The 24,936-nt window shown below is 39.4% G+C and overlaps 1 protein-coding gene and 2 non-coding genes across 4 annotated transcripts in view; all 3 read right to left on the bottom strand.

The window, feature by feature from the left end:
* The window catches only part of LOC126465767 (UNC93-like protein), a 364,481-nt gene that overhangs the window by 239,318 nt on the left and 100,227 nt on the right, over window positions 1-24,936 (bottom strand). The gene's annotated exons all lie outside the window — the stretch shown is intronic.
* Trnat-ugu (transfer RNA threonine (anticodon UGU)) lies at window positions 10,777-10,850 on the bottom strand. Its single transcript has one exon. It is a non-coding gene; the product is annotated as a tRNA-Thr (tRNA).
* On the bottom strand, window positions 11,215-11,288 carry Trnat-ugu (transfer RNA threonine (anticodon UGU)). The gene has a single exon. It is a non-coding gene; the product is annotated as a tRNA-Thr (tRNA).

Genomic DNA, 24,936 nt, shown 5'->3' with positions numbered 1-24,936 from the left:
TGTATTTATGACAAATGTGCTTTTTATCTGTTCTCATCTGTTGAAGAGTGACTTGGTAAAGATTACATGGGCATTGAGGTAAACTAATATTTAGTTCATGGCAGCAGTACCGCAGAAATGTGTAAACGGCAGAACTGCAGTTTACAGATGGCACAAACCTAGTGGCAACCAGTGTCTGACGGTGAACAGATCTACCATACAATCCGCCTTCCTGAACATAGCACACAAGTGTGGCAGAAAAATCAGCTTACTCGCATGGTTCCACTTCACTGGTGACTCTGACATGATCTTTAAACTAGCATGTGGTGACAAACTTACATTATTATAGTGACATTTAACTGTAAGTGGACTAAAACTTACATCCTCATGTATGAATCATGCCTTGTTGGTGGACAAATTACCAAGTTTTTTGTATGAACATTTTTCTGGTGTATGCTACACTTGTGAATATTGTAGTGTTATCAACGGCACCGGCTCTGGAGAACTTTACCCTTTGAACAAACAATTGTGTCTTTGCCCATAGTTGTATGTGGATGATTTTTGAATTTTGGAGGTTTATTTTTCTGTGTTTCACGGTATTTTTGGTGTGTGTCTTTCCCTGGCATGAGAACTTAGTTCAATAGCTAGATGGCAATGTTAGAGAAACTGCAAAAGACAACTGTTAGTCTGCAATGAGGCATTGGAAATTGAGCTACAGACATACCCCACACCATGCAAGGATTCCACCTGCCCGATGCTGGCTGCAGAAAACATCCGCACAAAAAGCTGCCAAAATGATGCCTGCTACTGTTACTAGAGTGATGACAAGAACAGGATGGGTGTTAGCTAGGCTGATGCCTTTTTAGCCCCATGACTCATTTATGTGACAGTCATAAAAATATATTTAAGATTTTTTGATTTTTTCTCCCTGGGGACTATTTCACTTTGGTTCTGTGGAAGATGCACGAGTGTATTTGTTCTTGTTTGTAAATATTTACTGTGTATTTCTTTTTCTCCATAGGTTCTAAATCAATGAGGATCTTCTCACTATGGATCTGCTGGAGCAAAAAGAATATCTAATCTAATGATAAGATACCACATTTTTGTTTTGTACAAAATTTTGTATTTCTGTACATTTTAAGCAAGTTGCTAATATTTGCACCATTTTGAAATCTTATCAAGACCTGATGGAATATTTCTGTAGGTTCCTTCAGACTTTAATTCGTCATAAATAACTGCACCATCCATAACAAAATCTGAGTTTGCTATTAATATTGTCTGGCAGGTCATTAACATAAAACATGAACAACAAGAGGCTCAAGCACTTCCTTGGTGCATATCTTAAGATGCTTCTACATCTTTTAAAAGTAAACAATGGAAAATCCAGGATGGAATGTAATAATATTACGGAAAGGAAAGTTACCACTCACCGTATAGCAGAGATGCTGAGTCACAGATAGGCACAACAAAAGGACTGTCACAAATAAAGCTTTCAGCATGTAAGCCTTCGTCAAAAACAGATGACAGACACGCACACACTCACGCAGATTCAACTCACACACACGACAGTTGTGTGTGTGTGTGAGCTGCATTTCCATGAATGTTTGTGTGTGTGTGTGTGTGTGTGTGTGTGTGTGTGTGTGTGTGTGTGTGTGTGTGTGTGTGTGTTTGTGTCTGTCATCTCATTTAAATATTTAGTTTAACAGTCTACATAGCAAATTGTCACACATCCATGCCCGAGGCAGTATTCGAACCTGCGACCGTAGTCGTCGCGCGGTTCCAGACTGAAGTGCCTAGAACCGCTCGACCACTGCGGCCGGCTTAGATTTACAAACAAAAACAAAACATTAATACGTATGGAAAAGACAGATAGCTACTTACCATAAAGATGACATGTCAAGTTGCAGTCAGACACAATTAAAAGACATTTGCATAAAGCTTTCTGCCACAGCCTTCATCAGTAACGAGAGACACACATCATTTAAACACACAAGCAAGCACACCTCATGCACACATGACTGCCAACTCCAGCATCTCATTCTGGAATGCAGTGATCACATGGGATACAAGCAGCAGTCTGGAGGGGGAAGGGATGGTAGTTTAGGGGTGGGGAGAGAGACAAATGCTGTGTGATGTAGCGTGCAGGGACTAGTCTGCCAACAGGTGCATCATCAATAGCTAGTGGGGCAGGGAAGTGAGGGAAAATGAGGAAAAAAGGAGAGAGTGAGGAAAGATAGGTGGTTGCAATGGAAGAGGACTGAAAATAAATGGTGGGAGATGAGAATGAGGATGAGATGATAGGATGGAACGGATGGAAAGTGTTGGGTGGAGGATGTGGGAAGAGTATGCTACCATAAGTTGAGACCATGATAATTACAATAGTGGAGAATGTGTTGTAAGAATAACACCCACCTGCACAGTTCAGAAAAAGCTAGTGGTGGAGGGAATGACCCAGATGGCTTGGATAGTGAAGCAACCACTGAAATCAAGTGTGTTATGTTCAGCTGCATGTAGTGCCACACGGTGGTCTACTTTGCTCTTGGCCACAGTTTAGTGGACAGCTGGTTGGCAGTCAAACCACTATAAAGAACTGTGCAATGAGTGCAGAAAAGCTCATCACAGCACAGACTAATTGCACAGATTGTTGATGCAGCACCTAATGACAGCTATAATTATATTAATACCGTTGGTCCCATTTCATCCCTCATCCTGACATACTTTAGCATTTTGTTTTCCACAACTACTCATGCCACACAAACTTTTGATCCTCAACCTAAACCATCCCCTCCCTCTCTTTGCTTATCACAAGACACACACACACACACACACACACACACACACACACACACACACACACACACACACACACACACACACACACTTACTTCATTGTTACCCGGCTGCTCTCACAACCATCAACACCTATTTTGCCCATTTCTGTGTCTTTCCCATGTCCTTTGCATCATTCCTGCCACAATGTACCCTTGCTCCATCTTTCTGCTCCAGTTCACAAAAGTATCCTTTTCCTTGGCTAAAACCCAGTCCCACATCCTGTTTCTCAAATGCATGCTGAAGTGCGGAATCCCCCCTAACTGTAAAGATTCCTTTCTCTGGACCCCACCCCTCCTTTCACAGTGACCTACACCTTTCAAGATACTGAAAATCCCTGGCTCTCACAAATCTGGTACTGCAAAAACACATCTCCATGGTACAGGCATCCCAGAACTACCTCTGCTTCATCCACAAGACACTGCTACTCTGTAACCCTTATGCCATACATCACATCTCTCAAACTGATTCCCTTGCTCTCCAGCACCTGGAGGAGCATTCCAACACCAGCTCCAAAAGTTATCCAACCTGATGACACCCTACTGTCTCCTCTGGGCACCAATAACCAGTCTCTATCTTATCCACAGTATTCCTCCTTGTCCGCCCTTCATAGCTGCTAAAACCTGCCAAGCTGACCTTTTCAACTTGCCACATCCCTCAATTCCTACCAACTCTCCACCAACTCCAAAGCCAAAACATTCCTGTAACACTGTTGTTAAACTTCCCACCAAAACTTTCAAAAGTTTCAGTCCTATCCTAAGGCTTCACTTTTAGTCCTACACCAAAATATAACCATTCTGGACTTGTCAGAGACCTACTCTCCTTCTCCCGATCTCTGCAGTGGAAGCACTTCTTTGCTGCCAATCATTCCAATCAAAACCATCCTAATTCTGACACTGAACCCTGCCTGAACGGCATGTAGGGGAGTGATTATGCAGCTTATAATGTGCAGTATTACAACAAAGATATTGTCTAAAGCCTGTAATACAATTAACTTTGAAGTGATTGATCTGCAAATATTCATACATGAGACATATTGCCTAAAATTGCTATATTGCTCTTGATCACTGAATGCATGCTGTTTTCAGGTGTCCATTCTGTTGGAATACATTGGCCTCAGTCAGCATGCACCTGCACTGCCACACTGATGACTGAGGCTGTAGCTAACATGGAGAATTTCTGCTGACTGGGCCTTATAAATATGATGTAAAAATTCTTGAAGTATGCAGAACTGTTAACAACACTGGGTACTGAGTATTTTAGATTGTTCTTGCAAGTGATGTACACAGGTTTCAAGTTCTTCCAGAATGTATAAAAATGTGGCTAGGGCACAAAGTAAAAAAATTTTAGAAGTATCTCTATCAATTCTACCATAGCAGGTAGCTGAATCTACATATCACTCTCATTAGGACTGTGATGACTAGATTAGACTAATTACAGCAAACACAGCATTCCACTTGGGAATGTAAAGGGAAGAACCACAAATAATTGGCACAATGACAAATACTCTCAGCCATGCACTTCACAATAGTTAGCAGTCTAAGGATGTAGATGTGGTTAATGTAATGCAATAGTGTGCAGATTGAGCCAAGTTAACAAAAGTAGGAATACAGTGTGCACACAATTATCAAGAATAAGATATGGGTTTTAATAAGAGGTCTCACACATGAATATTGGGTTCATTAATCCAAATAGCTTATCTCTTTTAAAATAGTTTTAGAACATACTTCAGACAATATCTCTGTCAAGTTTTAATAATGCACATATTTAGTTGTTGAGCCACTTCACCTCTAACTTTTTCACAGCACTCATCATCCATGATGTTGTTGTTGTTGTTGTTGTGGTCTTCAGTCCAGAGACTGGTTTGATGCAGCTCTCCATGCTGCTCTATCCTGTGCAAGCTTCTTCATCTCCCAGTAACTACTGCAACCTACATCCTTCTGAATCTGCTTAGTGTATTCATCTCTTGGTCTCCCTTTACGATTTTTACCCTCCCCACTGCCCTCCAATACTAAATTGGTGATCCCTTGATGCCTCAGAACATGTCCTACCAACCGATCCCTTCTTCCAGTCAAGCTGTGCCACAAATTTCTCTTCTCCCCAATCCTATTCAATACCTCCTCATTAGTTATGTGATCTACCCATCTAATCTTCAGCATTCTTCTGTAGCACCAAATTTCAAAAGCTTCTATTCTCTTCTTGTCCAAATTATTTATCACCCATGTTTCACTTCCATACGTGGCTACACTCCATACAAATACTTTCAGAAATGACTTCCTGACACTTAAATCTATACTCGATGTTAACAAATTTCTCTTCTTCAGAAACGCTTTCCTTGCCATTGCCAGTCTACATTTTATATCCTCTCTACTTCGAGCATCATCAGTTATTTTGCTCCCCAAATAGCAAAACTCCTTTACTACTTTAAGCGTCTCATTTCCTAATCTAATTCCCTCAGCATCACACGACTTAATTAGACTACATTCCATTATCCTTGTTTTGCTTTTGTTGATGTTCATCTTACATTCTCCTTTCGAGACACTATCCATTCCGTTCAACTGCTCTTCCAAGTCATTTGCTGTCTCTGACAGAATTACAATGTCATCGATGAACCTCAAAATTTTTATTTCTTCTCCATGGGCTTTAATACCTACTCCGAATTTTTCTTTTGTTTCCTTTACTGTTTGCTCAATATACAGATTGAATAACATCGGGGACAGGCTACAACCCTGTCTCACTCCCTTCCCAACCACTGCTTCCCTTTTGTGTCCCTCGACTCTTATAACTGCCATCTGGTTTCTGTACAAATTGTAAATAGCCATTCGCTCCCTGTATTTTACCCCTGCCACCTTCAGAATTTGAAAGAGAGTATTCCAGTCAACATTGTCATAAGCTTTCTCTAAGTCTACAAATGCTAGAAACGTAGGTTTGCCTTTCCTTAATCTAGCTTCTAAGATAAGTCGTATGGTCAGTATTGCCTCACGTGTTTCAATATTTCTACGGAATCCAAACTGATCTTCCCTGAGGTCAGCTTCTACTAGTTTCTCCATTTGTCTGTAAAGAATTCGTGTTAGTATTTTGCAGCTGTGACTTATTAAACTGATAGTTCGGTAATTTTCACATCTGTCAACACCTGCTTTCTTTGGGATCCATGATATGATCTGTATAAGACAGAGTGGTCTGTCTGTTGTAGGCCTTTTGAAGCATCTGCGTTGGTTATACACATTCAGAAACTCATTATAGCAACAGTTTACTGACCACCAGCTTGTGATGACGAGATATTCCTGGAAAAACTCTCTGAATTAATCTTACTGACTGCCAAATATAAGCAATATAAAACATTTATCACTGTAGACATTAATATAGGTGTAAGAGTAAAGAGAAAAACTGTGGTACGCATCCTAAATATCTTAAGATCAATGAATTACTACTGCTTAAATGGAAAACTGACCAGAATGGAAGCATGCCTTGACAATATAATTAGCAATGTGTGTGGAATAAAGTAGAGTGCAATACCATCAAATCAGGACTATCTGACCATGATGGCATATGGCCCAAAATTGGAAATCTGACATTTGATGATACCAGGATGCTAACTACATATAGAGCTCTTAAGAAAGAGAATATTGAAACAATGAGAAATGAACTGAGTAGAATAGAATGGGCTCGGTTACTAAAATGAAGGATTTTCTGTGTTCATAACCAATATAAAAAATACATTAGACAGTAACTGCCCTCTTGTTACTAAGAGATGTATGCATAAACCACAACATACAAAAAAGTGGTACACTTCACACCTCAATAAAATCAAAATCCTTTTACTCATGCTGAAGGACAAAATTGAAGGCAGTCAAGAAAACACGAATAGATATATAAACTTAAGAAAAATATATAAATCTGAAATTAAGGCAGCAAAAATGAAAGCTAATGAAGAGAATATTTTAAATTCTAAAGACCAATGCAAGGTTGCCTGGAACACAGTTAAAACTGAGATAAACATGGGAAAGGAAGAAATCAGTAAACCCAATTAATTGTAACACTCTCAGCGAACACTTCATAAATTCAGTAAATGCCCATGTACCAAAAAGAGACAATTTACCTGATGCAGAAGCTTTTCTTTTGCAATCTCAGAATAAAGCAGATAAAAAATTTAACTGGAGTAGAATGACTGATACAGATACACATAACTCTGTAAACAAGCCGAAAATCTCTAGAACAGAAGACTACTGTGGATTCAGTAACTTTGTAATAATGACTATAATTAAGGAAAATAAAACTCCTGTACTCTATCTTGCAAATAAAATGCTTGATAATGGCATTTTCCCTAATTGCCTTAAAATTATGGTTACACTCCCCATATACAAAAAGGGTGACAGAGAAATGCCAGATACCTATAGACAAATATCAATTGACCCTATCCTGCCCAAAATCATAGAGAGCTGTTCACACTACAAACTTACATGTATTTTGAGAGCAATAAATTACTTAATGACAGCTAGTATGGATTTAGAACTTATCAGTCTACTATAAATGCTATTGAAAGTCAGGAAACTGAAATCCACAATGCTTTTGAAAGGAAACTGAGCACCTGTGCAACACTCATAGACTTAAGCAAAGCATTTGATTCAGTTTCACATGAGTAATTGTTAAAAACTTATAATATTGTGGTATTGCAGACAAACCACTTAATTTGATTAAATCATACCTAAATAACAGACAGCAGTTAGTATATGTGAACAGGTCAGAACTAATGAAAATTAAGAGAGAGGAATTCCACAAGGCTCCGTTCTTGGACCCTTCCTCTTTATTGTCTACGTTAATGACTTCTCAAACTATAAGGGGCATTCATACGAAACCCAGTTACTAGTGTAAAGTAGCAGTAATGATTTTATTAACTCAGAAATGTAGTTATACACAACACACATGCTCAAAACAAGTTACTACAACAGTTGGCACCTTTATCCCATTGCAATACTAGCCAGCCAATTCCATTCTTGAAGAAGCTAGTAGGCTGCTGTCAGATTCAGGCCTGTACCCTGTCACACACTTCGTTATCCATTGTAAATCAATCTCCATGAATAGCTTGTTTTAGAGGTCCAAACACATGAAAGTCACACGGTGAAAGGTTGTGACTGTGTGGTGGATGTTCCAGCATTTCCCACAAAAACTGCTAGAATGTCGTCTTCACCACATTGGCTGTGTGTGGGTGGGCATTATCATGTAGGAGGATAATGCCATTGGACAACAAGCCTCAGTGTTTTGACTTGATGGTTCATCTAAGGTTCTGTAAAGTGCCTTGAGAACACTGGGCGTTGATGGTGGTTAACTGTTCCAGGAACTCAACAAGCAGTGGGCCCTTCTGGTAAAAAAAGAAGGACATCATGACCTTACCAGAACTAGTGTGCACAACCTTTGATTTCTTTGGGGGTGGTGAAATCACATGTTTCCACGGCTTGCTCTGATGCTTGCTTTCTGGTTCAAAATGGTGATACCATGTTTCGTCACCTGTGACAATATGCGACAGAAAGCTGTATTCCTCCTCTTGATGATGTTGCAGATGACTCAAAGACAGCGCTATTTGAGTATCACACTGTTGAGCATGGGGAACTCACTGCACACAAATTGTTTGAAAGCTCAAGTGTTAATGCATTATGGTGTGGGCAGGACCTATGCCAATACCTATTAACCAATGGATCTTGTCCATGGTGGTTCTACAGTTGTCCAAGACTAAAGCATTAACTTCTGCAACCTTTTTCGGTGTGATGACATGATGAGTCTGTCCAGGATGAGCACCATCTTCCAGTGACTCAACCCCGTCAAGGAATCGTTTCTGCCATTCCACAACACTTGAACAAAGCAGACTGTACTCACTGTACACAGCCTTCATCCATCGATACATCTCATGACCTCCTGCTTACTTGCCTGCATGTTTGGTAGTGGAACATAACTTATGTGACAACCTTCTCTTCAGTGTGAAACCACACTGCTGCTATGCAACATCAAACGATGTGCACGCGTCAGTCTCTCTACCAATAGATCGCACAACCATACCAATTATGTTGTACCACTTTATGTGTAAGGCAAAGGTAGAAGCACTGATCAAGTTTCATTTGAATGAACCTCATATACAACCTGCAAAAATGTCTTATATGCTGATAATATGACCATGATCTCCACAGGTGAGAGTATGCAATAGGCGGTAAACAAAAATAATGAACTTTTTGAAAAATGTAGGGTGTGGTGCATTGCTAACCAGTTATATATAAACAATGCAAAAAAGGAGGAAATTTATTTTAATCTGGAGGTACAGAAAGATGAGAATCACAGTGTCAAACTATTGGGCCTAAAAAAAGACCAAAGGCTCTCATGGAATGACTATACAAGCTATCTGAAAGGCAAACTGCTTAATATATGTAAAAGAAAATATACAACAATTTACACAGGGAATGAATTTACATTTGAACACCACTATAAACAACTGCATGCTTGATATACCATATTCTAGGCTGTCACTGACACACAACAGTCACAAACACCTAAGTCCAAAGTTACATAATAAACTGCCACAATCAGTCAAAACCCTCACAATTTTTAAATTAAAGGAGATATTAGACACATGGTTTAAAAATAAAGCAGACTTCTCAATTGAAGAATATCTTGGAAATAATCAGGAAGGAATGTATAAACAATGAAATAATGTAACTATCATCAACTAATTGTGTAAAACTATATAATTAATTCTTGAAAGTAAACTATATAACGATTATTACTGAAATCTTCTGATTAGTAAGAAGCTTATGTATTTAACTGAATATGTAAAATGATGATGCATGTAAAATGCAAAAATTACTAACTACTAAAAATATGTATGTGTATATATGCATAATGTATAATGTAAAAACTAATAAGAGCTATACTGTTATGAATATGTAAAATGTATTTTGATCAAGCCAACTGCATGGTAAACATGCTGAATGGCTAATAAATACACTTATAAACATATGAACTATTAGGGGCTATCAAAAAGTTTCCGTTTGAAAGCTGTACAGTCCAGGTATGGTATGTGAATCATGCAAAATCACCATGAGCATTGAGGCAATCATCTTACTGAAGAACCTGGCTGAAGATACCAATTTGGTAAAACACTGTGTCCTAATGTGTGAAGAAATCTGTAACTGCTTGTTGCACATTCGTACTCTACAGAAATCATTGACACTTCAAAGCCTTTTATAAGGGATCAAAGTCATGAAAGCTGCATGGGGGGAGGTCAGGACAGCAGAGTAGGTGCTCGAGTGTCTCCCACTTGAGTTGGCGTAGCTTCTTTGTTATGGAGACATTCCTTATCATCACACAGCAGCAAGGATCCTCTAGATTTCCATAAGGCTTTTGACACTGTTCCTCACAAGAGACTTCTAATCCAATTTCATGCCTACAGAGTAGCACTTCAGTTATGTAACTGAACTCATGATTTCCTGACAGAAAGATCACAGTATAAAGTAATCAATAGGAAATGGTCAAATAAAACAGACTTGATATCTGGAATTCCTCAAGGAAGTGTTATAGGTCCCCTGCTGTTCCTAATCTGTATAAACAATTTACGAGACAATCTGAGCACTCCTCTTAGACTATTTGCAAATTATCCTGTCATTTACCATGTAGTAAGTTCATCAGAAGATCAAAATTGCAAAATGATTTACAGACAATATCTCCATGGTACAAAAAGTGGCAATCATCTCTGAATAAGGAAAAGTGTGAGGCCATCCACCTGAGTAAGAGAAGAAATCACACAAAGGCTGTGAATTCAACTAAGTACTTAGATATATATATGAAGACAGTAACTTGTTCTCGAAAGAACAGTTACTGTTGATGGCCGTGCAGCTTTTCCCTGGAATAAATGATGACTAACTGACAACCTCAGCTGCCGACAGGTGTTGTTGTTATACCTCGATGTGGACAGCTGAAAATGTGTGCCCCGACCGGGACTCGAACCCGGGATCTCCTGCTTACATGGCAGACACTCTATCCATCTGAGCCACCGAGGACACAGGTGCATAGTGCGACTGCAGGGACTTATCCCTTGCACACTTCCCGTGAGACTCACATTCCCAACTGTTCACAACTCTATTTATGTATTGTACCTTATAGACATTTGCCCACCCACTCATTACTCGGGCACGCTTTGGCGATTCCCATAAGAGTTTGGGCAACCTGTGCGCATTCGCACAGACGAAGGTCAATGGCTGGGTAGCCTTTAACTATATATATGAAGACAGTAACTTGTTCTCAAAAGAACAGTTACTGTTGATGACCATGCAGCTTTTCCCTGGAATAAATGATGACTAACTGCCAACCTCAGCTGCCGACAGGTGTTGTTGTTATACCTTGATGTGGACAGCTGAAAATGTGTGCCCCGACCAGGACTTGAACCCGGGATCTCCTGCTTACAGGGCAGACGCTCTATCCATCTGAGCCACCGAGGACACAGGTGCATAGCGCGACTGCAGGGACTTATCCCTTGCACGCTTCCCGTGAGACTATAAGGTACAATACATAAGTATAATTGTGGACAGTGGGGAATGTGAGTCTGTTCACATCGAGGTATAACAACAATACCAGTCGGCAGCTGAGGTTGTCAGTTAGTCATCATTTAAGTACTTAGAGATTACAATTACAAACAACTTAAACTGGAGCAATCACAAAGATAACATTGTGGGAAAGGCAAACTAAAGGCTGTGTTTCACTGGCAGAACCCTTAGATGATGCAACAGATCTACTAAAGAGACTGCCCACACTATGCTTTTTGTCAAAATAATGCTGTGCAGTATGGGATCCTTACTAGACAGGCTTGATGGAGGACATTGAGAAAGACCAAAGAAGTGCAGCCTGTTTTGTATTATCATGAAATATGGGAGTGAGTGACATGGATATGATAAGTGAGTTGGAGTGGCAATCACTAAAACAAAAGGCATTTGTCACAGTGGTGAGATCTTTTCACAAAATTTCAGTCGTCAACTTTCTTTTGCAAATGTGTAAATTTCTTACTGTCACCAACCTACATAGGGAGAAATGATCGTTTAATAAAATAAGAGAAATCAGAGCTCATACAGAAGTATTTGAGTGTTCATTTTTCCCATGTGCAGTTCGAGAGTGGAATGGTGGAGAAATAGTGTGAAGATGGTTTGAAGAACCCTCTGTCAAGCACTTAAGTGTGAACTGCAGAGTAGTGATGTACTCATAGATGAATCTTGGTGCAGCATTCCATAAATGGTAGGTTTCAACAGACATGCTGCCCCATACACATTTCTTCATTATCCAATGGATGTCTGCCAGTGTTTCTCCTTCAGCAGCAAAGAAAAAAAAAAAAAAAAAAAAAAAAAAAACAAGGTACATTGGTCCTGTTTGGATGTATTTGGTAATAAAATCACAATAATTCATTTGCCTCATTTACTCACACTTGCTAGAAAGAGATGAAAGTCTCACTAATCCTTTGCCTACATATCAGTGCTAATACACCAACTTTTTGCCTACATATCAGTGCTAATACACCAACTTTGGAGTCACACAACATTGCATTTATGCTGCAGGAACGCCAACAAAAGCAAACTTTTTGACTGTACTCACAGTAATATGTTGGACACCACTGAATGCTGTTAAATATCTGGTAAGGAGCTATTTGTCTATTTTACAGCTTGCAACTGAGTACTGTTACAGAAATTATTACTTTGCACAACTTGTGATTTATCAATCTTTTTTTTTTAAACTTAAACTATAAATATACTAAATCTATGTTATCTACTCAAATAGGTATTTATTAACATTTTATTTAGAAACCTAAAGATCTACAAATTAATTAACTGCACAACACTTGTAAACATTTGCTAAATTTGCAGCTCAAACTGCTAAAAATCAACATTTAAAACAAGTATACAGTTTCAATATCTATCACAATAAAATGTCATTTAGTATCACTTCTACTTTGGTCAGTGACAGGACATACAAGATAATATATTGCATCCTGCTTGACAATAAATCCTCAACCTAATCACAAACTTTGTTTGATACTGTAAATAACCAAACTTGTTAAGAGACACTGGAGCAGTACTATGTCAAATGCTTTGCGCAAATCAAGGAACACTGCATCTACCTGATTTCCTTGTTCCATGGCCTCAGGATGTTATGTAAAAAAAAAGCACCAGTTAGATTTTGCACTATATGTGGTATCTCAGATGCTGGAGGGTACAGGAAGAGTATTAGGTTGAAAAGGAAATTAATAGGAAAAAACATGCTAGTACATAAACAGAGAGCAAGTGAAGAAAATGGTGAGATACATGTTCATGGAGCAGATAAAAAGACAGTAAAAGATTTTTTTTACTTACATTTGTAATTTTGTTTTTGCTTGGTTATTTATTTTGCATAAGTGTAACTCTGTCCTCAGGCTCTTTTACACTGGCATACCTGAATAAAATATTCTTGGTTTTCAAGCTGCATCACTTCAAATGAAACACTCAAGCTTTTGAATCCTGTCTCAGGACTGGCATGGTGTTAGGCTTACCCAGGCTCAGTAGCAAAATCTGGAACCTTCCAAGGAGGGTCTCAACAACATATGCATTGAAAGGTGTATTCACAATTTGCAAATACATTGCATGTATCTGAAAGCATTTGCAATTCGCCCTTGCTGTAATATTTTCTCTGAACATGCATCACAAATGCTCCAATTCAGACTGTAGATGTTCATCTTCAGAAACAGTCTCTGCTCTGTGTAGTAATGTGTTCAACAACTCTTCCTTGTGAATAGGGTAGCATAAACTATTTGCATCCAAGCATTAGTCAATGTCCCTGTGTTTCCTGCGCACAGAATTACCATGCCAGCCTTCTGAATTCCACTCAACTAAAACATCCAAGAATAGTATCTTGCCACCTTTCCCCATCTCAACAGTACATTTCATGTGTGGTGGATGGACAATGCACATGTTATATTGAGCAATAGCAGTGCATTTTCAACTTGTGACCATATCAGAAAGCTGTTGTCATGTAGGAAGGGAGACAGACACAGTGTTACAGAGTATAGAAATTGCTCATTAAAGAGCTCAATGAGCAGGTTCACAATGATTGGAGACAGTGGGGATCCCATCACTGTGTCACCTGTCATCCCATAAAATTCATCACATTATCTAGGAAGGACATTGTTGCTAGGGCATGGGGGAACAATTTGATGATCCTAGGTGGAAATTATCAGGACAAAAGATCCAACATACCTTTGAATTGAGTCAAAGTCTTTCTTTAATCAATTCTGGTGGGTATACCAAACACTCAAAAATGATTCACAATAGTGTTCTATACATTGCTTCATTTGTAGGCGAGTTTAAGTTTCCTAAAGTTTTCCCAATAAACTGAAATTGACCATTCGCCTTTCCCTACTACATCTCATATCATTTCACAACATTATGAATAGATATTTAATCACTGTGACTGTGTCAAGCAGCACACTACTAATACTGTATTCAAATATAAAGGGACTGTTTTCTTACTCATCAGCATTAAGTTACGTTTTTCTATATCTTAAGCTAGCTTAGAAATTTTGTCTAAGCCAACCTGTATTATCCTGCAGTTACTCAAAAACAACAACTCATAAACCGTAGATGCAGGCTGCTGCTTATTCTGCTCATCAGATCAGGTATATAGAGTATAAGGGTGGTCTTATCACACTTAACTGGGGCACTGCAAACAGTACCCTTGTCTCTGATGAACACTTGCCACAGAGGACTTTCTACAGCATCCTATTACTTAAGAAGTCTTTGAGGCATTCACATACCTGGAAACCTAATCTGTATGCTCAGACCTTCATTAACAGTCTGAAGTGTGAGAGCATGTCAAATCCTTTCCAGAAAACTAGGAATATAGAATCTGCCTATTTCCCTTCATCCATGGTGGTGCAGGATATCATGACAGAAAAGACAAAGCCAAGTTTTGTACAACTGATGCTTTCTAAATTTGTGCTGATTTGTGGACAGAAGCTTTTCTGTGTCAAGGGAACTTATTATATTTGGCCTGAGAATATGTTAAAGAACTTTACAGCAAAACAAAGTTAGAGATATTGGTCTGTAAATCTGCAGGTCTGTTCTTTTACCTGTCTTAGATACAGAAGTCATGTGCTCTTTTTTCTAGTCACTTGGGACTTTTAGCTGGGAGAGAGATTCACAATAAATGTAAGTTAAGTAAGGGGCCAGTGCCATAGAGTACCTTCTGTAAAGCTGAATTGGGCTTTCATCCAGACCTGGTGACTTATTTGTCTTCAACTCTTTCAATTGCTTCCCTATGCCTTGGATGCCTACTGATATGACCCCCATAAGGGAGCCTGTGAGATGGTCAAATGATGGTATGTTTTTACAATCCTCCTGTGTGAATATTTTCTTCAACACAAAAATTTATAACTACATATTTGTTATTGCTGTCTTCTAAAGCCACACCAGACTGGTCAACTAGTGACTAGGTAGCAGCCTTTGACCTGCTTAGTGAATAGATGTAGGACCAAAATTTTCTTCGGTTCTTGGCAAGTCCTTTTGCTAAGGTATGATGGTGGAAGTTGTTGTATACTTAAAACTTCAATCCCTTTACATACACTTGAATAAGTTTTAGCTGTCATCATTTGCACACTCCTATTTTAACCGAGAGTGCAACTGTCTCTGTTCCATCAGCATTTTCTGAATTTTGTTATTAAACCACACTGAGTCTTCTCCATCCTTAATCCACTCCTTGGCACATATGCCTAGAGGACACAATTTACTATCATTTTAAACTTTTCCAATAATTCCTTTATATCTGTCATAATGGAAGTGAATCATGTCCATTCATTGCCTAAGTGGGATGCTAACAACAGCAAATGTGCTCTTCTAGTGAAAATACTCTTCTAGCATTCTTGATTAGTTTATTAATTTTAGTAAATTTCATTGCTACAATGACATTGTAATCACTAATCCCTATCTCCATACTGACACTGCCGGTAAGGTCAGGTCTTTTTGTAGCTACAAGGCCTAAAAGTATTTCCAGTATGTGTGAGCTGTCAAACTAGCTGCTAAGACAGTTTTCAGAAAATGTGTTCAAAACTACTTCACAAGACTGTTTGTAAATACCACCTGCAGTGAATCTACAGATGTCCCAGTCTTTACTCACTAGGTTAAAGCCACCTCCAAATAATACTGCATGTGCACTATTGAGCATAGATTTTCTCTGAATGTTTCTAAAACTCTCATTGCAGAATTGGGTGGTCAATAAAAACCGCCAGTAATTACCTTGATTTTGCCTAGGTTTGTTCCTCACATTCAGATAACTTCACAGTTCGACTCAATTTTAACCATGATGGACACAATATTTTTGTCAACTCTAATAAACACTCCCCCTCTTACAGCATCCAGTTTGTCTTTCCTGCATTGTCATCAATGATCGACCATGATGCACAGCATTTCACAACAAAGAATCAGGTGGCATTCAGCTTATGGCTGATAGACAACCGGAACCACCACCTCTTAACAGCACAAGCATGACCACCCCTAAGCGACTTCTGTGGTGCAAACTCATGCTGCATTCTTGCATAGTGTCTGGACTCACCACTTGAAACTATGGACATATACAGACTTGAAGTGATAGTGTTGTGTGGTTGTGATAGCGACTTGGTATACAATTCCATCTCACAGTGTTTGTATTCATTTTTTGTTTGAGCTTCAATTGAGAGATTAAAATTGTCTTTCCACTCACTCCTCCAGTTTTTGTTCTTCCGCACTTCCCAGATACATCAAATTAGTGGCGACAGAGGCTGGTCAATGGTTTTGAGATCGGTTTTGGTTTCACTGGTCATCCCTTGCCTCTGGTCTGATGTCTCATTGCTTCTGATGAAGAGGTCATTGTGCATTTCTTTTCTTCTCTTGTTTTGTCAAATGTCATTGGAAGACATCCATTCATTCCTTTGCTTTTGTCTTCCTTCTTTCTTCTCTCCTTTCTGCCACACAGCAGTTCCCCAACTTCAGGAAACTGTGTCATTCAAGACCTTTTTCGGTCTCAATTGATGCAATTCCCTCAACTGATGCTGAAGCTGACGTTTCCATTGGATGGCTGGCAGTTACTGCAACAAGCCTTGCATCAGTGCTTCACCCAGTCTGATGACAGTGGCAGCTGACATTGATCGGCCCCACCATTCTGCAATTTAGACGCTGCAGTGGAAGAATGGGATGAATAAAAATGGCAGCTGTTTCAACACTCAGTGGCCCACAACATTTCAGGTGATGTTCAGCACTCTTATTTCTTGGGTTATTGTTGATATCTTGCAAACCTGCATTAAGCTGTTTTCCCTTACTCAGCCATAATCAGTTCCTTTCTTGGATGTCATTTATGTTCTTGATAAGTATTTTGACTCTCAGATGTTGATTGTCTCTGCTCATTATAAGTTTTTTTGCACAAAATGCCAACCATCCCACTCATACCAACAATGGCTCATGGAGTTATGTGATATGACCTGCACGTGCAAATTTGTCTGTCCTTGTGGTAAGTCAAAAGCTAACACTAAGTCCCGGGGCACAGTTGGTCTAAGTGTTACTTATTCCTGACTTCATGTAGAGGTTTACAAGCTCTCAGACCCTCCCCTTGAGGATGCCATTCGTATAATTGAGGCACAAGAATTATTTGACACCGCTGAGTTGGAGATGTCACCACCCATGGTTTCTGCCCTTGACACTCATTTGTCCCTTCCACACAGGCCTTATGTTTCTACTTGGCATAATAAACAACCCAAGTCACATCCATGGCAGCTGTGCCCACTGGCAAGTTGCAATCATGGCCTCAGTGCTACATTTATCATAATAGCGATGACTGTCATTTTCACCTGGCCGAATGTTTATTTTACCAGAAAGTTTGCCACATTCAAGAAGTTTGCTCCAAGAAATTGCATGGGCAGTCTGTCCCTCTGTCAACTTACAGCTCAGAGGCAATGGATGTCAATCAGGTCAATGGTGACAATGCTGTGTTCCTGCACTAGTCAGTTTCTGACAAATTGTCCCTTGTAAAAACCTGTTATAGTGTTTCCACTGCACTGGGATCAACTCCAGTTGTCAGTCATCCCCAGCATCCCTCCTTGCTCATATGGGTAGCAAAAAAAGCTGTTCATTCAGTTGCATATCTGGAACCAGGTTATACAATTGCAGTTGGATACTGGGGCTTCTGTGGCTTTGATTAACAGAGGCATGTTCAAGAATCTCAGTTCTCCATGGCCTCCAACATAGGTCCTCACTGCATACAATGGGGATCGCATTGCTGTCCTGGGCACCTGCTCTTTTGTGAAGCAATACCAATCTACATCTAAGATAGTTCCGGTCATGGTGCTCCACTCCCATTACAGTCCCAACATTTTTGGCCTTAATATCTTTGAGATTCTTGGTCTTCAGATCTCAGATAATGTGCCAATGATTAACTCTTACAACAGCATCACAGAGCTCTGTGACAAATTTCACCAGCTTTTTGATGACTCTTGGGGTAGGGCTACAGGTTTTATTGATCATTCTACTTTGAAGGATATGGCCCAGCTCAGGTTCATCAAAGCGCAGGAAGTTTCTTACACTATTCAGGACATCATTGCAGCACAACTGCATCATATGCAGGACCTGGGAGTTCTTATGCCCATTTCTGCTAGTCATCACTGTCAGGAAACCCATTGGCCGCCTTTGCCTGTGTGCTGATTTTAAAATCTGCTGTATGGAATAAGACATTGAACACAAGATCAAGAGTTTCAAGGATTTTGTTGAGAACTTGTCTGCTCCTCATCAGTTTTCCAACTGGTCCTAACCAGATGGCCCCTGGCAGTCAATCCATATCAATTTTGCTGGACCATTTTTGGGTTTCCTGTGGCTTTTCATAGTGGATGACTTTTCCAAATTTCCTTTTGTGGTCTCTCTGACTTCCACAATGTCAGCCAGCATGATCCGGGCCTTGGCGACTATTTTCTGCCAAGAAGGGCTGCCTGCCACCCTTGTATTGGATAACAGACCCTTGTATTGGATAACAATCCACAATTCACCTCCATTGAATTTGCATCCTTTTGCAAGGCTAATGGATTCACTCACATCTGCTCAGTGCTTTTTTCACTACACTCCAGTGGGGATGCAGAAAGGTTCATGCTAACTTTCAAGTCCCCAAATGACAAAGCTGTGGCTGTTTCACTGCAAGGAAAATGTGCTGCTCCTGTTCCTTTCCTCCTACTGTATGATGCCTCAGGGAGATAAGTCTCCTGCTAAACTTCTCCATGGCAGACTCACCAGACAATTCTGCACCTCCTCCATCCTCCATGCGCCCGCCCCCCCCTTTCAATCGCCCCTCCCCCAAATTTAGAACCAATGACAGGGTGAAATTTCTGGTTTTTCTTGGGGGTCATTCATGGGCACCTGGGATTGTCATTTGCTCTGCAAGTAGGGCTACATATGTTATTCATGACGCAAAGCGGCGCCATCAGCACAGGCACCAAAATCCGCTGTGCCCTTGAACTGATTCCTACCCTTTTTCTAACTCCTTGGTTAAAGAGCAGGCAGAGACAGGCACCGCACCTCCTGGTGGTTCCCCACAATGTATGTTATCCTGCCGCCCTGGTAATCCCAGCAGGTCTTCAGTGTCATTGCCATCACCACCTTGGGGGGGGGGGGGGGGGGGGGGGCTGCACCATCTCTGTTGCAGGCTCCGCTCCTTCCACTGCTGCCACTGCCACCCCTGCTGCTGCAGCCCTCAGTGGTGCTTCTTCCAACGTCATCAACAGTGGTACTGTTGCCAGTTCAGTCGTTGGCCCCGCCTTTACCTCCCCTGCCAGCTTTGCTGCAGTCTTTATCCTCATTGTCATCTACAGAGACACCTACAGACCTGGACTTCCCTCTGTCACAATGGAAGTTCCTCAGTTGGGTGGGCATCTGGTGCATACCGGTTGCAGGTCCTTCTCCAAGTTCTCTGGAGATCCACACAGTGGGGTGCAGGCCTGGGGAATAAATGTCTGGACCGCCAACAGCACCCTGCCTCCAGCCCAGACCTTTCCTCCATTTCTGCTCTGTCCATGCACATTACACCACCACAGTCCATCGATCACAGCACCTCAGTGCACAGCGTTTTGTGACCAGGAATCAGATGGCATTCAGTTCACAGCCTATAGCAGTAGGCACCACAGCTGCTTAACAGCGCATGCATGACCACTGCCAAGTCAATTCCGCAGTAACCTCAGCAATGTCAGCCAGCATATGTACAGAAAATAGAAACCTACGACTACACGCCAATCACACCATTCCAAGTCACCATGGGCCCACTAGCAGCCTGCATACTCCTGCACCTGTGGACTAGTTAAAAGCGAATACCCCACCATGAACAGCAATGCAAAGTCAGACTGCAGTTTCATGAAGTGTTTGGACTCACCATTTGAAACAACAGACATATACAGACTTGGAGTGACAGTGTTGTATGATTGTGACAGGGACTCACTGTATAATACCGTCTGATTGTGTTTGTATTCAGATCTTGTGTGGACTTCAATTCAGAGATTAAACTTGTTTTTCCACCCATGATTCCATCATTACTGTTCTGCAGTTCCCGGATACAACATTTTCAATATACATTCATTGCATTTGTATATGACTGCTGTTCTTTTCTTTGCATGAATACCAGCAGCACGATACCACAAAGCCTCACAAAGCTTGTGACGTAGCAAGGTGGGATATCTCCACCTGCTATTATTACATTCCTTAAATAATTTTTTCTTGTTTTCTTCCCATTATGTATTTAATGCATACACCATATGTATACAAAACAGCTAAACTCATATACATACAGTACTTCCTTTAACTACATTACTCACAGCACAATTTACATGAGTAGTATACTCACAACCTTTTCCATAAGAACTGGATTAAGACAGAAAGATAAACTGACTTGTACTATTTACTCTAACCTTGATGAAACCCATAAAAGAGAGCAAAGTTGAAGAATGTCATGGCCTACAAGTGGACGGTGATGGGGGGGGGGGGGGGGGGGGGTTGGCCGTGGCCCCCCTAGCTCTTAGCGAAAGGAAAAAATATAGTGTCGTCAGGAGTTTTTCTTAAAAATAAAAAGATTTAAAAGTTGATATTTTAGCAGTGTTGGTAATGAAACTTTACTACTGTTACTTACAATCATCTTTCATCTTCCAAACTATTAAAAATACTTCATACTCCCCAGTTTGGCCCCCCTATAAACTATAGTATGAGTGCTCTTGGATCTTGGGGAAATGTATGAAAGCATCTCCACATCAGCAAGTGAAGCAGGACTGCTCTTCATAAACCAAAAACGGAACATATGCAAGTAGACAGCACTAAATATGCACAAGAGCACATCACCATTAACTGAGACAAGTTCAAGTCTGTTGACCAGTTCAAGTAACTGGTAAATTGGTACAGTTGTTACAATCAAATACCCATAGATGCAAACCAAAGAATCTCTGCTGGCTTGAGACTCTGTATGCTCTAAGAGATACATTCAAGTCTAAAACTATATCACATTCTGCAAAAATCGAGATCTACAATGGTGTTGTATGCCCTCATTGTTCTCTGTGGTTCAAAAAGCTGGACACTAACTAAAAGGAAGACACAAAAGCTTCTAACATTTGAAAGCAAGGCAATGAGAACAATCTGCGGTCCAGTGAGAGACAGAGGTACTTGGAGAGCTAGAAAGAATAATGAAATTTATGGGATCATGAACCAGACCAGCATTTTACGATTTCGAAAGAGAACATGGTTCCAAGAGGCAGGTTATGTAATACATCACATAACCCATATGCCGGAAATCCATCTTCCTAAGCAAGCTTTCATTACCCACATTACAATAATAAGTCACTAAGGCCAACCAAGAAACACACGGGAAGGTGACATAAAGAAAGATGCAGAAGCTCTGAATGTAGTCAATTGGAAGGAAACAACAACAGACAGAATGCAATGGAGACTGATCGTTGATGCAACACTTGGTCTACAGGGCTTATGACTGCTGGATAATGACAATAGTACTTTTTGTTCATGTGAAAACATTTTATTTAAAAAAATACTTGTAATATACTTGACCTGTAAACCAGATGCATGTCAAAATTGTATGCTTTAAGACTCAAACAGCTTATTTGAAAGCCCTCATTCTCCACTTTCATGTAAACAGTTTATTTTTTCTGAAAACTTTATATTTCAAAAGTTATTTAGATTCAAAATTTTTAGTTCCTGAATATTCTAATCCACAAATGTAATTATTTCCAAAATCCAGAGCTACAGTTTAGTAGCCTTGATTTTATTAAAATAACATTTTAGTTTTATAAATATAATAGAGGGAAACATTCCACATGGGAAAAATATATCTAAAAACAAAGATGATGTGACTTACCAAGCGAAAGTACTTCCACCTTGACTGACATATCTGCCCAAACTCTTTGCCTTTACATATGTCTGCTCGTGTCTGTGTATGTGCAGATGGATATGTGTGTGTGTGTGAGTGTATACCTGTCCTTTTTTCCCCCTAAGGTAAGTCTTTCCGCTCCCGCGATTGGAATGACTCCTTACCCTCTCCCTAAAAACCCACATCCTTTCGTCTTTCCCTCTCCTTCCCTCTTTCCTGATGAAGCAACCATTGATTGTGAAAGCTTGAATTTTGTGTGTATGTTTGTGTTTGATTGTGTGTCTATCGACCTGCTAGCACTTTCGTTTGGTAAGTCACATCATCTTTGTTTTTAGATATAACATTTTAGTTTGTTAGATATTCCAATCAGAAAATTTCATTTTCTGAAAAAAGTCTTGGCAAACTGCACATTAATATTTCCCTCTCACAAAGTAGTACCTATTATTTCCTCATTTTATAATTATACATTTTTCAGTTAAGTAAATCTATGTATTTTTGTTTTTTTCTGTCTTTTACATTATTACCTCGAACTTAACAATCATATATTTCATCATTTTGTAGTTTCTATGATATGCACATCTATAAATAAGTGCTATGCATGAAGCAGCAGTCAGTCCATGCCTGGCAATTGAAATGCAAACTTCTATGTCAGTCAGTTAGAGCTCATCAGTTAAAATGTGAACATTGATGTCAGTCATTTTCATTTGTGAACACATCACTTCTGTTAAATGGTGTAGCTTTTTGATCTGTGCTAAAATATTGATGTCCCTACATTTTACAAAGCTGATTATTGAAACTGTACTTAGTGTCAATAAATATGAAGAGAATGAAAAATAAGAAAGTAAGTTCTGCAGTGTTGTGTACATTATTCAACACCTGTTCACTAAATCCAATAATTTCAGGAAGATGATTAAAAAAGAAATTCCATAAGACTAATGCTGAAAAGACCAGGTCCGTAATTGTAGAGCATATCTGGATCATGGCATTTCGTACATGGACATTATTCGAACAACATACTTACAGTGCTCAAAATTTCCCAGTTTGAGAATGTGCTGCAAGAACAAAGACTTACAGCTTGTGGCCTTTCAATGTCACATAGTTGTCACCTACTTTACACTTAAATATATATACATATGCATGATGCCCATGCCCAAAGGTGAAGTGGTCAAGATCTCATGTTTTAACAAAGTTTCGATTAGATTAGATTAGTTTTTTGCTCCATAGATCCATGCTGAGAAGATCCTTGTGGATGTGGAACATGTCAATTTTTTTTAAGCTGAAATAACAATACTAATAGTATGAATATACCAATACATCATTTGTTTCCATTAAAAAATTCGTCAATGGAGTAGAAGGAGTTGGCCACTAGTAAGTCCTTCAAGCTCCTTTTAAACTTGTCTTTATTTGTAACTAAATTTTTTATGTTTGCTGGCAAATTATTGAAGACGAGTGGTCCTGGGTAGTGGACCCCTTTTTGAAGTAAAGTAAGTGCTTTTAAGTCCTTGTGCAGATCCGTTTTGTTCCTGGTATTGTATGTATGAACTGAGCTGTTTGTTGGAAAAAAGAGATATATTATTTAGGACAAATTTCATTAAGGAGTAAATGTACTGAGAGGCAGTAGTTAGTATACCCAGTTCTTTGAAGAGGTTTCTACAGGATGTCCGTGAATTTACTCCACAAATAATACATATTATACGCTTTTGGGCTCTGAATACTTTTGTTTGACTTGAAGAGTTACCCCAAAATATTATACCATATGACATTATGGAATGAAAGTAGGCAAAGTATGCAAGCTTTTTCATTTTTATGTCACCTATGTCTGCTAACACTTGAATTGCAAATACAGATTTGTTAAGGTGTTTCTGCAGTTCTGTGGTGGGCTCCTCCCAACTGAATTTATTATCAAGTTGTAATCCCAGGAATTTAAGACTGTCGACCTCTTCTATATGCTCTTCTTCATAATAATAAATGAAAAGCACCAGTTTGCTTTTGTTCTACAATATTATTTTTATTGCTAACCGGTTTTCGGCTTACAAGGCCATCTTCAGACATTTACTGAGTATTGTCACGAAAGAAGTTAAATGTTAGCAGACAACATTGGAAGAGAAGTAACATGTCTAGAGTCAAGTAGAAACATACAGTGAGTAACATCTTTGCAATGAAATAGTAAAAACTGAACAGTACATAAATAACAATGGAGTTGACAGTAAAACCCTTAGCACAAAATAGGAATAGCATGCCTACATAACAGTTTCTATTAATAAACAAAACTAATAAAATAAGATAAAATTAGTACTAGACAAGGCTGCATCAAGAGGTATGAAACATGGAGAGTGATACACAACCAATTAAAAAAGAAGAGACAGTTGTCAATGTAAATACAGTATACTTGAGGAACTTAAGCAATATCAATAAGATAAACAGAAATTAGTAAATACCGGAAAATTGAGGTGTTTGAGGGAACCTACAGTTTGAGAGTGTGATGGTACTGCATTTTAACATTAACATTATAATCAAAGCAGTGGCTGTATACCAGTTTACATTAAATAAATGAGCAAAGTAAAATATGAACAGTATTTGATGAGACAACTACAAGGGGAGTTAAACATGGACAGTAATACAAGTACAAGTTAAAAGCAAACCCTTAACTATTGAAACTACAGCATATGTGGAACACAAAGACAACTGCAACAAATAAAACAAATT

This window comes from Schistocerca serialis, chromosome 1 (genome assembly GCF_023864345.2).
Source record: "Schistocerca serialis cubense isolate TAMUIC-IGC-003099 chromosome 1, iqSchSeri2.2, whole genome shotgun sequence".
NCBI lineage: Eukaryota > Metazoa > Arthropoda > Insecta > Orthoptera > Acrididae > Schistocerca > Schistocerca serialis.
The sequence above is the reverse complement of the archived record's forward strand: the minus strand, read 5'-3'. Positions and strand labels throughout refer to the sequence as shown.